Source organism: Bos indicus, chromosome 11, assembly GCF_029378745.1.
Source record: "Bos indicus isolate NIAB-ARS_2022 breed Sahiwal x Tharparkar chromosome 11, NIAB-ARS_B.indTharparkar_mat_pri_1.0, whole genome shotgun sequence".
Lineage (NCBI taxonomy): Eukaryota > Metazoa > Chordata > Mammalia > Artiodactyla > Bovidae > Bos > Bos indicus.
Genome location: NC_091770.1, coordinates 26,622,098 through 26,637,634, shown reverse-complemented (window position 1 = coordinate 26,637,634; position 15,537 = coordinate 26,622,098). Strand labels below are relative to the sequence as shown.

At 36.2% G+C, this 15,537-nt stretch overlaps 1 protein-coding gene across 2 annotated transcripts in view; it reads right to left on the bottom strand.

The window, feature by feature from the left end:
- The window catches only part of CAMKMT (calmodulin-lysine N-methyltransferase), a 425,501-nt gene that overhangs the window by 267,299 nt on the left and 142,665 nt on the right, over positions 1–15,537 (bottom strand). The window lies entirely within an intron of this gene.

The window sequence follows — 15,537 nt, the reverse complement described above, 5'->3', positions numbered from 1 at the left end:
CAGGCACTTTGCCTAGATGTGTTCCCTCAAGTAGGCTGGCCTCCAGATAACTGGGACCATCTTCCTTCATGACACCCACCTGCCTTCTACCAAAACAAACTGCTTTCTCAAGAGCAGACATCTCCTCTTGCCCCTTTTTGACTGTAATCTCTCCTCTCCTCTGGAGTTTTCTTTCACTTAGCTCCAGGTTCTAGCCTGGTGAATGCATCTATTCATAAGTCAAAAGCAGAGTTGATCTACACCCTTGAAACCCAGCAATACACTTACTCTAGTATCTTTCAACATCTTTTTGTCCATGACCCACAAGTATGAAATGTGCTTTTTAAGAGTAAACACATAATCATAAACGCACACCTATTATTGAAAGAAAAGTTTCAAAAAACAATACTTAACATTACTGTAAATGATAGATTCCAGTACATTCCATTTCATCACAGTCCATTCTATTTCATTGTAGTCTCAACTAGAAATCAATCCTTTGGTTATTAGGCTGGAACTTTGCTTTTTTTTCCTTAAACCATCAGATGATTATAAGTATTGCACTATGAAAAAATAAAATCCACATATCTTCTTATTGATAATTTTCCTGAAAATTATATATTTTTAAACCTGTTCTATAACAGGATAAAGATAGATGTTAACAATCTAAATTTTGACCCTTAAAAAACACAAAACCAACCATAAGTTGCTTTACATTGTCTAAGCAGAAGAGAGAATGTTCCCATTTTAACAGGATGATCATCCCTTCCTCCTCTTTCTTCTGTTCACAGAGCTCCCTCTACATAATAAGAAGCTTTACAGGAAAATCAGAGGTGCTTATGAGAAAAAGAAATTAAACGGCAATGGCATTCCAATGTGGAATGCTCTCACATTTCTAGAAATTTGTTAAATTCTTTCCTTAGGTGGACCTTTCAACTGTCTACCCACGAGAAACTCACTACTTTCCGAATAAGATAAAGACTGTTATTGTGCCTGAGTTTTCTGTACTTCCCAGCCTCCCTTGCATTTAGGTTGGGCCCTTGTGACTAGCTCTGGTCCAAGCAGTTTAGACCAAGGCTGCAAAGAACTGGTATCCCTCCCTCATCTCATTCTTCTGCCAATGTCACCATGGCAAACTTGAAGCCTACAAGTTCCACAAAGTACAGTTCAAGGATGAAGGTGATCACCCAACCTTGTATAGGCCTGTATACAAGGAGAAATTAACTTTTATGTTTAGTCTTTGAAATTTTGGTGTTTCTTATTTATGGTTTCTAGTGTCACTGTAGCTTCGCCACACTGTACCCTCATGAGTGTACTTTCAAACTCCTAGCTGGGCATACATGCCTTTGACTGTCCCAGAAGCACCTGTAACTCAAAAATTTTCTAACCTAATGTTAAAAGTTCCTGAGCTGCTCCTTTTATCTTCCACCTTGCTTCATTTGGTTAACTCGTATCCTTCCATCACCTCCTCCAGAAAGCCTTCCTTGAATCTCCAAAACAGGCTAAGTGCCCCTACCTTGTGCTTCAGAGGACCCCATACATTACCCTGATCTTGGCATCTATCAACTCATGAAATTCTCCCTCATAAGTCTGTCTCTTTAGCTACATTATAAATGTCTCAAAGACAGAGATTATGTCATATCCATCTTTGTAGCCCCACCACCTAGCACACCTAGCAAACTGAGGCCTGTAGGCTGGCTTCCTATTTTTGAAAATAAAAATTCTCTAGAACAACACCATACTCATTTGTTTGCATAGTGTCCATGGCTATTTTCATGCTTCAGTGGTAGGTAGTGTCAGAAGTTGCAATGGAGACCAAATGGCCTACAAGGCCTATGGCAACCCACTCCAGTATTCTTGAATGGAGAATTCCATGGACAGAGGAGTCTGGCGGGCTACAGTCCATGGGGTCACAAAGAGTCAGACACAACTGACTAAAACTAACCAACTTTAAAGAAAAAGTTTATAAACCCCTGACTAAGCATGATATTTTGCACATAATTATATGACAGTAAGAATTTGAAGGGGATAAAGGGTATATAAAAGATCTTTAAAAACACGTGTTCAGTAATAATTGTCACTATTTCACAGCAAGCGCTTTTACGCCCCTCCAAAATCTGCCCTTAAAAGTGTAGGGACAAGAAAATGGAACAGACTCCTAGGCCAAAAGTCAGAAAAGAGCATATAATGGGCATCTACTAAGAGGTCATTAAATAAATAAACTACATTTATCTAAGACGAAATATTTACTTCTGTGGAGTGTAAAGTGAGCCAAATTCTTCAAAAAGTTAATTTTCAGAAAATATCTAAAAACATTTATAAATGTGCAAACTCTGAACTAATACAGCTATGTAAAGCTAAAGGAAGGGTCCTGAACTAAGTCTGGACCAAGTCCTACAGTCCTTTGTAGTGTACCTTACCTCCCAGGGTGCAGAGGGAATACAGGGAGGCAAAGAAAAGACAGGACTGAGCATAGCAAATATGAGCTCTAGGGAGTGCTAGAAACTGAACATTACAATCTCCCCAAAGTCAATGTTGAAATACTAAGCCCCAATGGGATGGTATTTAGAAGTATTTGGGAGGTACTTAGGTCTAGATGAGGTCATGAGGGTGGTGCCCTCATGATAGGATTTAGTGTCCTTATAAAAAGAGGAAAACAAAAATATGGTTGATAATCCTGTGTTGTATAATTGGCATAGAACTTCAGTGTTTTCACACACAAAAGGTAAATATGTGAGGTGTGTTAATTAATACAACTGTGGGAATCCTTTCACAAAGTATACCAAAATCATCATATTGTACACTTTAAATACATCTACAGTTTTGTCAATTATAACCTGATAAAGCTTAGGGGAGACAGAGAGAGAGAAACACAAGATCTTTCCTCTTAATGTGCGGGCACCAAAGAAAGGCCATGTGAGGACACAATAAGAACATGGACAGAGACTCTATGGACCAAGAAGCAGGCTCCAGGCAGGAACTGAATTGGCCGCACCTTGATTTTAGACTTCCCAGGCACCAGAACTGTGAGAAATAAATTTCTCTTGTTTAAGCCACCCAATCTGTGGTGTTGTGGTCTGAGCTTACTAGAACAAAGCACTTGCAAATATATAGAAGGGGCCAGTCCACTGGTTTTTGACAGACCTCCTGTGGACCAATGAGGAAACCTAGAAGCTAAGAATCTTTTTTCTCTCTTTTTTTTTTTGGTTTGTTGTATGTATCATCTTTGAGATGAGAAACATGAGAGGAGCATCCTGATATTTTCCTCTCAAATATCCTCTTTCCTTTCATCTGACCACCTAAGTTCAGCCTAAAACTTCTCTGACATCTCCAGCCTGTTGTAATTTTTTTTCTCACTGAAGCTTCATACTGTTAAGTTTTCCACATATTTTAGAATTTAAAATTACCCTGGCTTGCTAATAGGTTGCCTTATATGTAGTAATCTGGTTTCCCAATAGACCATAAATGTCTTAGGAAAGAGTACTCTCTTATATATTACATCCTCTTTACTCTTGTTTTCCCTCACACTCCTACAAGCATTAATTTTGAGATGCAGAGTTTCTAACAATGATAGATTAGAAGTACTTCAACTGCTTGCTCTTGGGTCAAACCTGAATGACACAAGTAAGGGAGGAGTTAAATAAACACAAGGATAAAAAAATTTGATCATTACACTAACAAAGAAAGAATAGAATGTGGGAAAGGAATTTTTTAAATGATGAAATAATCTTTTGAAGAATAGATTTTCCTTGTTACATTTTTGGGAGCTAAGAAAAATAATACAAACAGAATAAAATACCCCTTTCAGAATTTAACAACCGAGAGTTTACATATAATATATGCTAAACAACTCTGATAGAGAGGGGAAATAAGCAGTCATCACTAGAAAGAGTAAAAATAACTAAATGAGTGAAAAAAGAAATGTCTTCTATCTCTCCAAATTGTGTATGTTATTAATACATAATATTCTTACTTAATTGGTTAAAAATATGGAACTAGAGTGTATCTTATTATAGATCATAAGTATTGAATAAAGCTTTTTGCCTTATCTCTTTTAAAATCAGTTTTCTTTAAGGGACAGTCTTGAAAGTGAATGTGCATGATAGGCTATCAGTATTCTTTTTCCTTTGAAATAAATATCTAATGGATTAGCTTGAAACAATATCTACACTATCAAATCCAGCCATCAAGTGAGTTTTTAAAGGATTCTTCACTAAAAAACTGAGTAAGTTACAATTCTAAGTAACATGGTAAAACAGATAAAAGACACAACATTATCAACTATTGTCAATTCAATGGTGATTACTGCACTGCACTAATTTCTAGGAGAATGGGACACAGAGGGACTGAATGAAGAATTGGCAATTTTTAAAGGAAGAAGAAAGGGGGCAAAGGGAATGGAAGATGGGAGGAAAGGGAACAGGAGAAATAGAGCAGGCCAGGGAGTCATGGAGAAAGAAACCTAATCTCAATGCTATATTTTTGGTGGAAAATGGAATCAACTGTTATATGACAAAATGAATTAATGGACTGATTTTAATATATACAATAACCTGGATCAAGCTTTTATGATCTAATCAACAAGGAGAATTCTTTCTGTGTAATCTTAAAAAAAATTTTTTTCTTATGATAATCCAAAAAAGTAATCTCATAAGACAGATAACTTCAACAAATACCTTTGAAAATTTTATAAATATTATGAAATTGAAAAATAGAACACAAAAAAGAACAACATCTGACAGATAGATTTAAATACATTTCAAATAAGATATAAGTTCGAAAGTTTTTAAAAAGTAAAGTTAATATAAAATATATCATGAAGTTAACTGTATGTTTATGTATCAGCCTTAGATGGAAAAACTTTGGTAGATACTGTAAAACTCATGCATGAGAACTAGGTTAATGATGTTCTACACACATGTAGAGACAGCAACTATTCTGAACCTATATTCTATGGCTTTGAGCTTATGTTTTAATCAACAGTGTTGCAGGCTATTGCCCCTGTTACGTATTTTAATATTTTCCTCAAGTGAATTTTATTTGTATTTACTGCCTGAAGTTATGAAGTAAGCTATGAAGCTAAAATGAAGAGTGAAATTCTGAAAGTCTAGAATAGATAATAAATATGTACATGAATAGCTCAAGTATTATTCCAAGATACAGTACAAATCTTCATATTCAATTCTACCCAAACTGTAAAACCAATGTGTCATCACTATGAATGAAACACGGAAAGACTAATCCTGAGTCAGAAGTATAACCATCCAAAAGTATAACAAAACAGATTTTACCTAGTACTATAGTGCCAAAAGTCTTTCATGTGAGACTCCTGGAAAATCCAAATGGTTGCACAGGACAAAAATCACAGTCACCTGTCAGAACCTCACATCCACTCAACTAGAAGATCTGGGACACCCTGAGTGACACTCGAATTTCGTTAATGTTCACCAGGCTTGCAGAAGACAACTATAATAAATTTCCTTATTGTAAAGACATGAGATAATGTACGATCTCTGTGATTCACAGTAAGTATTTATAAGACATACAATACAACTATAAAGACAAATCTCATTTTGTAAGAATTTTACTGATTTCTTATTATGTCCTATGGTGTTTCTAATAGTCATGTATGGATGTGAGAGTTGGACCATAAAGAAAGCTGAGTACTGAAGGATTGATTCTTCTGAACTGTGGTGTTGGATAAGACTCTTGAGAGCTCCTTGGACTGTAAGGAGATCCAACCAGTCCATCCTAAAGGAAATCAACCCTGAATATTCATTGGAATGACTGATACTGAAGCTGAAGCTTCAATACTTTGGCCACCTGATGCAAAGAATCGACTCATTGGAAAAGACCCCAATGCCAGGAAGGACTGAAGGCAGGAGGAGAAGGGGACAACGGAGGATGAGATGGTTGGAGGGCATCACCGACTCAGTGGACATGAGTTTGGGCAAGCTCTGGGAGTTGGTGATGAACAAGGAGGCCTGGCATGCTGTAGTCCATGGAGTTGCAAAGAGTCGGACATGACTAAGTGACTGAACTGACAGAAGCATGATAAGAATACACTGGAACTTGGGCCTGACTATTCAAAGCTTCAGTTAATTTTAAGTGATCAAACAATTTCACTGCTGAGAGACAAGAAACCATAAGCCTTTTATATGATCCTATAAAGTAATAGGCAGAAAGAGGTTACCGTCCAAGGTCAACATATCCACCACTAGATACATTCACATAAATGGCTGCACACAGTCCTGAAGACAGTCCTTGTTAGCATAATTATTTAAATAGAATTTGCAGGTTTCTCCTTATATTAATTTTTGCTCAGTCTTGAGGATAAATGACTGATTATATATTTTTCTTACAGATGTCAAATATTTCAATTTAAAAAAAAAAGACTGAACATAGGTCATTCATCACATAGCTACAACTAGTCTTTTTTTTCTTAATATATATATTATATTGAAGTATAGTTGGCTTACAATGTTTCAGGGGCACAGCAAGGTGATTCAGTTATCCATAAACACATATATTATTTTTGAGATTATTTTTTATTATAGGTTATTACAAGATACTGACTATAGTTCCTTGCGCTATAAAATTACAAATAGTCTTAAGTAACAAGATCTCTTATAATGCAAGAGATTTGCAATTACGATGTGGTTACCTATATTTTTACTCCCACCCCCAAATATAGTACCTTCACCATGCCAACCCAAATTGGAGATTTCTGATTATATACAGGAGAGAAATTCTTTCCCCATACCCCATTATCACCACCAAATTCAAGACCTGAAAGTGCTCAGGACAATCTAGTTATTTCCAACAATCAAAAGAGACCAATCTCATATGGGAAGATTGGCCAATAATTAAGGAGATATCAGTTGCCTTAGCAACAGATTCCTTCCCAAATAAGCACTGTTTTCATTCAGCAGCCTTTAGCCAAAAGGGGAATTAAATCATTTAAATCAACAATTTCATTGTTTAGCAAACAGAACAGCTTTCCAGGTCTCAAGAAAACAGACCCCTCACAGTTGATCCAGCACTGCCCAAGGTAGCAGTGGTTCAGTTGAATAAGCCAAGCTCTTGAATTACAGGATTTTATCATCAAAACCACGGCTAACAGAACTGCTAGCTTTTGCCAAAGAAACATGACAAAGGAGAGAGCCTCTCCTAAGTGATACTAATGAATATATTTAGCTTTCTGTATCTTAACCTTACATAGAGAATGTATATGTGAATTTCTGTCTGTATATATTGATAACATTCCAGATGTCTCGTTCAGTAAAAGATTAACCAATCTGTTCCATTAGCCAATAAACAGCTTCTTATACTTCAATTTCTAGGTGTAAAAGCCTAACCTCATATTAGACAATTTAAAAAATATCTTATGTGGATCATCCCCAAACCTAAGAAAATGAATTGCTATGTTTCTAAATGTTGATATAACCCAGCCAACACCCAGTCAACTTCCCCTATAGCCAGCAAGGTCTGAACTGATGTGTCAGACTCCAGTTCTGAGCTCTAGTATTTGCCTCTCTAGCCCTTCTCTCACTTCCTACAGCCCTTCATATTCCTCTAGCCGTCTGTCTCCTGCTTCTCTTTTTGCTTGTTCCTTTAATATTTTTAAATTACAAGAATAATACATGCTCATCAAAATAAAGTCAAATAATAAATTCATAAATTCAAATAATTTGAATTCAAGTAATTCAAATAAAATTTAAAAAGACCCTCTGTTAGATTAATAATTTCAGGATGTAGCTTTCAGATATGCTTTTTTAAATTTATATAAATAAGTTTGTGCTTTTTTGTTTGATTTTTTTTTTCTTTTTCACAAAAATAGGTTTTTGTTACTCTTTCTTTTACCTTTTGTCATGCCTACATGGAGAAAATTGAGTTAATTTTTTGGGGCTCCAAAATCACTGCAGATGGTGACTCCAGCCATGAAATTAAAAGATGCTTGCTCCTTGGAAGAAAAGTTATGACCAATCTAGACAGCATATTAAAAAGCAGAGACATTATTTCACCAACAAAGGTCCATCTAGTCAAAGCTATGGTTTTTCCAGTAGTTATGTATGGATGTGAGAGTTGGACCATAAAGAAGGCTGAGTGCCGAAGAACTGATGCTTTTGAACTGTAGTGTTGGAGAAGACACTTGAGAGTCCCTTGGACAGCAAGGAGATCCAACCAGTCCATCCTAAAGTAAATCAGTCCTGAATATTCTTTGGAAGGACTGATGCTGAAGCTGAAACTCCAATACTTTGGCCACCTGATGCGAAGAACTGACTCATGTGAAAAGACTCTGATGCTGGGAAACATTGAAGGCAGGAGAAGAAGGGGACGACAGAGGATGAGATGGGGATGACGGAGGATGAGATGGTTGGATGGCATCACCGACTCGATGGACAAGAGTTTGAGTAAGCTCCAGGAGTTAGTGATGGTGTGATGGGAAGTTAGTGATGGGAAGCCTGGTGTGCTGCAGTCCATGGGGTCGCAGAGAGTCAGACATGACCGAACAACTGAAATGAATTGACTGATGAAAGAAAGAATTCCATGAATCCATTCCATCTCACACAGTGAACTGTACACGTCCACTTTTTCTCCTCCAAGTATTTTGTTCACGATACTATACTCTTTCTGCCTCCATTTATGAAAAATCAACAGTATCCAATACTATATCATTTATCTTTATGATTATGAAAAATAAACAGAGACTAATTATGAATGTCTAAATAGAAATGTCCAGTTATCTGTCAACATCCCCCATATTAACTGAGGTGAAATACTTAAATCAGATAATAAAATTTAAAGCCATAATGTTTGAAGATGTATGAAACCAGCTTTCTAATTTAGTTTGGAAGTTTGAAGAATGTATTTGGTTTTAATTCATATTTTGTCTCATTTTAACCAAAGGAATCATAACAAATATACTCTATCTATGAATAATAAATGGGGATATTCTCCCTTTTCCAATTAAAAAACCCCAAACAAGAAAATGGCTAAGGTTCTTTGGCCAGCAGATAATTTCAGCCATAGGCTGACACTTAACTTCTAAATCCACTATTGCACTAATTATGCAACAAATGATGCCAACAAATAGCACTGCCAGGAGCACTGAAGGTTCTCACTTACAAGTAAATGAGTATATCAGCATCCCCAGATGCCTACACATTAGACTTAAATGGCAGGAAATTGAGCATTTACATTACTACCAGTTACCATTACTCAGTGAAATGTCATTTCCCAAGTCCAAAACTGGAACTACTACTTTTGTGACTTTACAAATTCATCTACGATGAGATAATTCAAAGTCGTATTCCCTTAGCAATGTAGAAAACCACCATATATTAATTAACTCTGCCTAAAAGTCATGATTATCTCAAGTACAGAACTGGGACGCAAGGATATTCATCTCTCATCATTAGCTAGCATCTATTGCGTGCCTGCAAGGCATATGGCATCATACAAGTCACCTATAAGGGTGTAAACTTAGGGCTGTATTAGTCAAAAGTGGAAAATGCTGTTGTTAGTTTATGAAATATATGTGAAATCTGACTATATTTTCTACTGAGCTCCACTTACACATACATAATAAAGTAGGGTGCCTCTGTTTCTTTGAACTGGCAGGGAATGTTTACCTTTAACCTTCACTCACCAAACAATAACTGTTCTTCTCTTCAAGTGTTGACAATATTGTGCAAGAGTGTCTGAAAATATGACTGTTGCATACTCTTCATTGTTATAGGACAGTTAAGGGATCAATTCATTTAAAGAGCTTTGATTTTTGCTAGAGGAAAAGTATAATAATGTTGGTTAAATTAATAGTCAAATCTTTAGATCAGTCAATATAAAGAATAATGTAAAACTGAACTGAGGACTTTTACAACAGAAATCTGAAAAACTTAAAATGCTTTGACATTTTAAAAATTATACACTTGATTATGGTGCAGTGTAACCATGGCCTTATTCTGAACACAAGAGGAAAAAAAAAACCTGCTGAATTTATTACTCTACTTTGAGCTCCTAGATATTAGACTTCAGAAGAAAATATGAGATTCTGTCAAAAACAAGTGGTTATACACGGACACAATCTAATTTAATCATTAATAAAAATAAAACTGGATCTACTTCATAGCAACCAGTCAATTCTAAAGGAAATCAATCCTGAATATTCATTGGAAGGACTGACGCTGAATATTTTGGCCACCTGAATCAAAGAGCTGACTCATTAGAAAAGACCCTGATGCTGGGAAAGATTGAAGGCAGGAGGAGGAGAAGGGAATGACAGAGAACAAGATGGCTGGATGGCATCATTGACTCAACGGACATGAGTTTGAGCAAACTCCAGGAGATGGCCAAGGAAGGACAGGGGAGCCTGGTGTGCTGCAGTCCGTGGGGTCGCAAAGAGTCAGACACGACTGAGCAACTGAACAACTCCACAGCAGCCCAACAGAACGAAGAGTCAGAAGTTTGGCTAGTGCTGTTCACTGGTGGCTTTCCTTGTGATCTCATACTAATGACAAATAAAATGTGCCCATCACTGCTTGAACTGCTCCATGACAGCAGCTAAAGAATGGGGCCTGACCAGATATTTCAGCCCGTATCCAAATCTGCCTTGCTCACATTAACTGGCCAGCAGCTCTGTGAGTAAGAATTACTTCAGACTCATATCCTTGGCCATGAATAAAAGACTACATCAAAATTAACATTGCAAAGGTTTTCAAAAACTCCAAAACAGTCAAGTTACCAGAACCCAGTGATAACACTTTTGACGATATTTTTTTTTTTTGAGTTTTTTTTTTTTTTAATAAGAAAAAAAACTTTATTTGAAGTGTTCACAAGAATTTTAACATAGTAAACCTCAACTCAAACATTGACACACAAACAATAAAAAATATTAAAGAGTATCATCATACATCATTTTGGCAAAACAAGATGGTCCAAGTTCTTGTCACAAAACATTGCATAGTGATATTTTTCCTGTCAAATGACTAACTAGATGAAAATACCACATTTCTTTTGTGTCCTTAAGAATATGTAGGTCATTTATCGATTATTGAGTTTTGAGAAGATTCATCTACAATATATTCCTCTGAAAGCTCATAACCTGACCAATTTTGCCATCATTAACAGAGTTTAAGAGTGCTGCTACCTGCCTCTTTCCATTTATCCTCTGATTCATCTAATAACTTGGAAACATCTTCCTCTATCAATTTCCTTTTATTTGCCACTATGAATGGAAAATGAAAAATTCTAAATTCTCAACTTGTATGAAATCTTGAAGCAAACCATAAAGATAGTCCCTTCAAGTCTTATTTTATTCCTTCTTGAAAATGAAAGCAGTACTTTGGGCACTATGATAGGAAAACTGCAGGATAATGTATTTTTTAAAGACAGTGCATCATCTTTTAGGGGATTTCATCATTTTCCATGTTTTGTATATCTTAATTCTTTTTACTTTTTTTTTTTTAATTTTTTATTCCTTTATTTCTCATGTGTTCCCCATCCTGAACCCTCCTCCCTCCTCCCTCCCCATACCATCCCTCTGGGTCGTCCCAGTGCACCAGCCCCAAGCATCCAGCATCGTGCATTGAACCTGGACTGGCATCTCGTTTCATACATGACATTTCACATGTTTCAATGCCATTCTCCCAAATCTTCCCACCCTCTCCCTCTCCCACAGAGTCCATAAGCCTGTTCTATACATCAGTGTCTCTTTTGCTGTCTCGCATACAGGGTTATCGTTACCATCTTTCTAAATTCCATATATATGCGTTAGTATACTGTATTGGTGTTTTTCCTTCTGGCTTACTTCACTCTGTATAATAGGCTCCAGTTTCATCCACCTCATTAGAACTGATTCAAATGTATTCTTTTTAATGGCTGAGTAATATTCCATTGTGTATATGTACCACAGCTTTCTTATCCATTCATCTGCTGATGGACATCTAGGTTGCTTCCATGTCCTGGCTATTATAAACAGTGCTGCGATGAACATTGGGGTACACGTGTCTCTTTCCCTTCTGGTTTCCTCAGTGTGTATGCCCAGCAGTGGGATTGCTGGATCATAAGGTAGTTCTATTTCCAGTTTTTTAAGGAATCTCCACACTGTTCTCCATAGTGGCTGTACTAGTTTGCATTCCCACCAACAGTATAAGAGGGTTCCCTTTTCTCCGCACCCTCTCCAGCATTTATTATTTGTAGACTTTTGGATCGCAGCCATTCTGACTGGTGTGAAATGGTATCTCATAGTGGTTTTGATTTGCATTTCTCTGATAATGAGTGATGTTGAGCATCTTTTCATGTGTTTGTTAGCCATCTGTATGTCTTCTTTGGAGAAATGTCTATTTAGATCTTTGGCCCATTTTTTGATTGGGTCATTTATTTTTCTGGAGTTGAGCTGTAGGAGTTGCTTGTATATTTTTGAGATTAGTTGTTTGTTGGTTGCTTCATTTGCTATTATTTTCTCCCATTTTGAAGGCTGTCTTTTCACCTTGCTAATAGTTTCCTTTGATGTGCAGAAGCTTTTAAGTTTAATTAGGTCCCATTTGTTTATTTTTGCTTTTATTTCCAATATTCTGGGAGGTGGGTCATAGAGGATCCTGCTGTGATGTATGTCAGAGAGTGTTTTGCCTATGTTCTCCTCTAGGAGTTTTATAGTTTCTGGTCTTACGTTGAGATCTTTAATCCATTTTGAGTTTATTTTTGTATATGGTGTTAGAAAGTGTTCTAGTTTCATTCTTTTACAAGTGGTTGACCAGATTTCCCAGCACCACTTGTTAAAGAGATTGTCTTTAATCCATTGTATATTCTTGCCTCCTTTGTCAAAGATAAGGTGTCCATATGTGCGTGGATTTATCTCTGGGCTTTCTATTTTGTTCCATTGATCTATATTTCTGTCTTTGTGCCAGTACCATACTGTCTTGATAACTGTGGCTTTGTAATAGAGCCTGAAGTCAGGTAGGTTGATTCCTCCAGTTCCATTTTTCTTTCTCAAGATCGCTTTGGCTATTCGAGGTTTTTTGTATTTCCATACAAATTGTGAAATTATTTGTTCTAGCTCTGTGAAGAATACTGTTGGTAGCTTGATAGGGATTGCATTGAATCTATAAATTGCTTTGGGTAGTATACTCATTTTCACTATATTGATTCTTCCAATCCATGAACATGGTATATTTCTCCATCTATTAGTGTCCTCTTTGATTTCTTTCACCAGTGTTTTATAGTTTTCTATATATAGGTCTTTAGTTTCTTTAGGTAGATATATTCCTAAGTATTTTATTCTTTTCGTTGCAATGGTGAATGGAAATGTTTCCTTAATTTCTCTTTCTGTTTTCTCATTATTAGTGTATAGGAATGCAAGGGATTTCTGTGTGTTGATTTTATATCCTGCAACTTTACTATAATCATTGATTAGTTCTAGTAATTTTCTGGTGGAGTCTTTAGGGTTTTCTATGTAGAGGATCATGTCATCTGCAAATAGTGAGAGTTTTACTTCTTCTTTTCCAATTTGGATTCCTTTTATTTCTTTTTCTGCTCTGATTGCTGTGGCCAAAACTTCCAAAACTATGTTGAATAGTAATGGTGAAAGTGGGCACCCTTGTCTTGTTCCTGACTTTAGAGGAAATGCTTTCAATTTTTCACCATTGAGAATAATGTTTGCTGTGGGTTTGTCATATATAGCTTTTATTATGTTGAGGTATGTTCCTTCTATTCCTGCTTTCTGGAGAGTTTTTATCATAAATGGGTGTTGAATTTTGTCAAAGGCTTTCTCTGCATCTATTGAGATAATCATATGGTTTTTGTTTTTCAATTTGTTAATGTGGTGTATTACATTGATTGATTTGCGGATATTGAAGAATCCTTGCATCCCTGGGATAAAGCCCACTTGGTCGTGGTGTATGATCTTTTTAATGTGTTGTTGGATTCTGATTGCTAGAATTTTGTTTAGGATTTTTGCATCTATATTCATCAGTGATATTGGCCTGTAGTTTTCTTTTTTTGTGGGATCTTTGTCAGGTTTTGGTATTAGGGTGATGGTGGCCTCATAGAATGAGTTTGGAAGTTTACCTTCCTCTGCAATTTTCTGGAAGAGTTTGAGCAGGATAGGTGTTAGCTCTTCTCTAAATTTTTGGTAGAATTCAGCTGTGAAGCCGTCTGGACCTGGGCTTTTGTTTGCTGGAAGATTTTTGATTACAGTTTCAATTTCCGTGTTTGTGATGGGTCTGTTAAGGTTTTCTATTTCTTCCTGGTCGAGTTTTGGAAAGTTGTACTTTTCTAAGAATTTGTCCATTTCTTCCTCATTGTCCATTTTATTGGCATATAATTGTTGATAATAGTCTTTTATGATCCTTTGTATTTCTGTGTTGTCTGTTGTGATCTCTCCATTTTCGTTTCTAATTTTATTGATTTGATTTTTCTCCCTTTGTTTCTTGATGAGTCTGGCTAATGGTTTATCAATTTTATTTATCCTTTCAAAGAACCAGCTTTTGGCTTTGTTGATTTTTGCTATGGTCTCTTTTGTTTCTTTTGCATTTATTTCTGCTCTAATTTTTAAGATTTCTTTCCTTCTACTAACCCTGGGGTTCTTCATTTCTTCCTTTTCTAGTTGCTTTAGGTGTAGAGTTAGGTTATTTATTTGACTTTTTTCTTGTTTCTTAAGGTGTGCCTGTATTGCTATGAACTTTCCCCTTAGGACTGCTTTTACTGTGTCCCACAGGTTTTGGGTTGTTGTGTTTTCATTTTCATTTTCATTCGTTTCTATGCAAATTTTGATTTCTTTTTTGATTTCTTCTGTGATTTGTTGGTTATTCAGCAGGGTGTTGTTCATCCTCCATATGTTGGAATTTTTAATAGTTTTTCTCCTGTAATTGAGATCTAATCTTACTGCATTGTGGTCAGAAAAGATGCTTGGAATGATTTCTATTTTTTTGAATTTACCAAGGCTAGCTTTATGGCCCAGGATGTGATCTATCCTGGAGAAGGTTCCATGTGCGCTTGAGAAAAAGGTGAAATTCATTGTTTTGGGATGAAATGTCCTATAGATATCAATTAGGTCTAACTGGTCTATTGTATCGTTTAAAGTTTGTGTTTCCTTGTTAATTTTCTGTTTAGTTGATCTATCCATAGGTGTGAGTGGGGTATTAAAGTCTCCCACTATTATTGTGTTATTGTTAATTTCTCCTTTCATACTTGTTAGCATTTGTCTTACATACTGCGGTGCTCCCGTGTTGGGTGCATATATATTTATAATTGTTATATCTTCTTCTTGGATTGATCCTTTGATCATTATGTAGTGACCTTCTTTGTCTCTTTTCACAGCCTTTGTTTTAAAGTCTATTTTATCTGATATGAGTATTGCTACTCCTGCTTTCTTTTGGTCCCTATTTGCATGGAAAATCTTTTTCCAGCCCTTCACTTTCAGTCTGTATGTGTCCCCTGTTTTGAGGTGGGTCTCCTGTAGACAACATATATAAGGGTCTTGTTTTTGTATCCATTCAGCCAGTCTTTGTCTTTTGGTTGGGGCATTCAAGCCATTTACGTTTAAGGTAATTACTGATA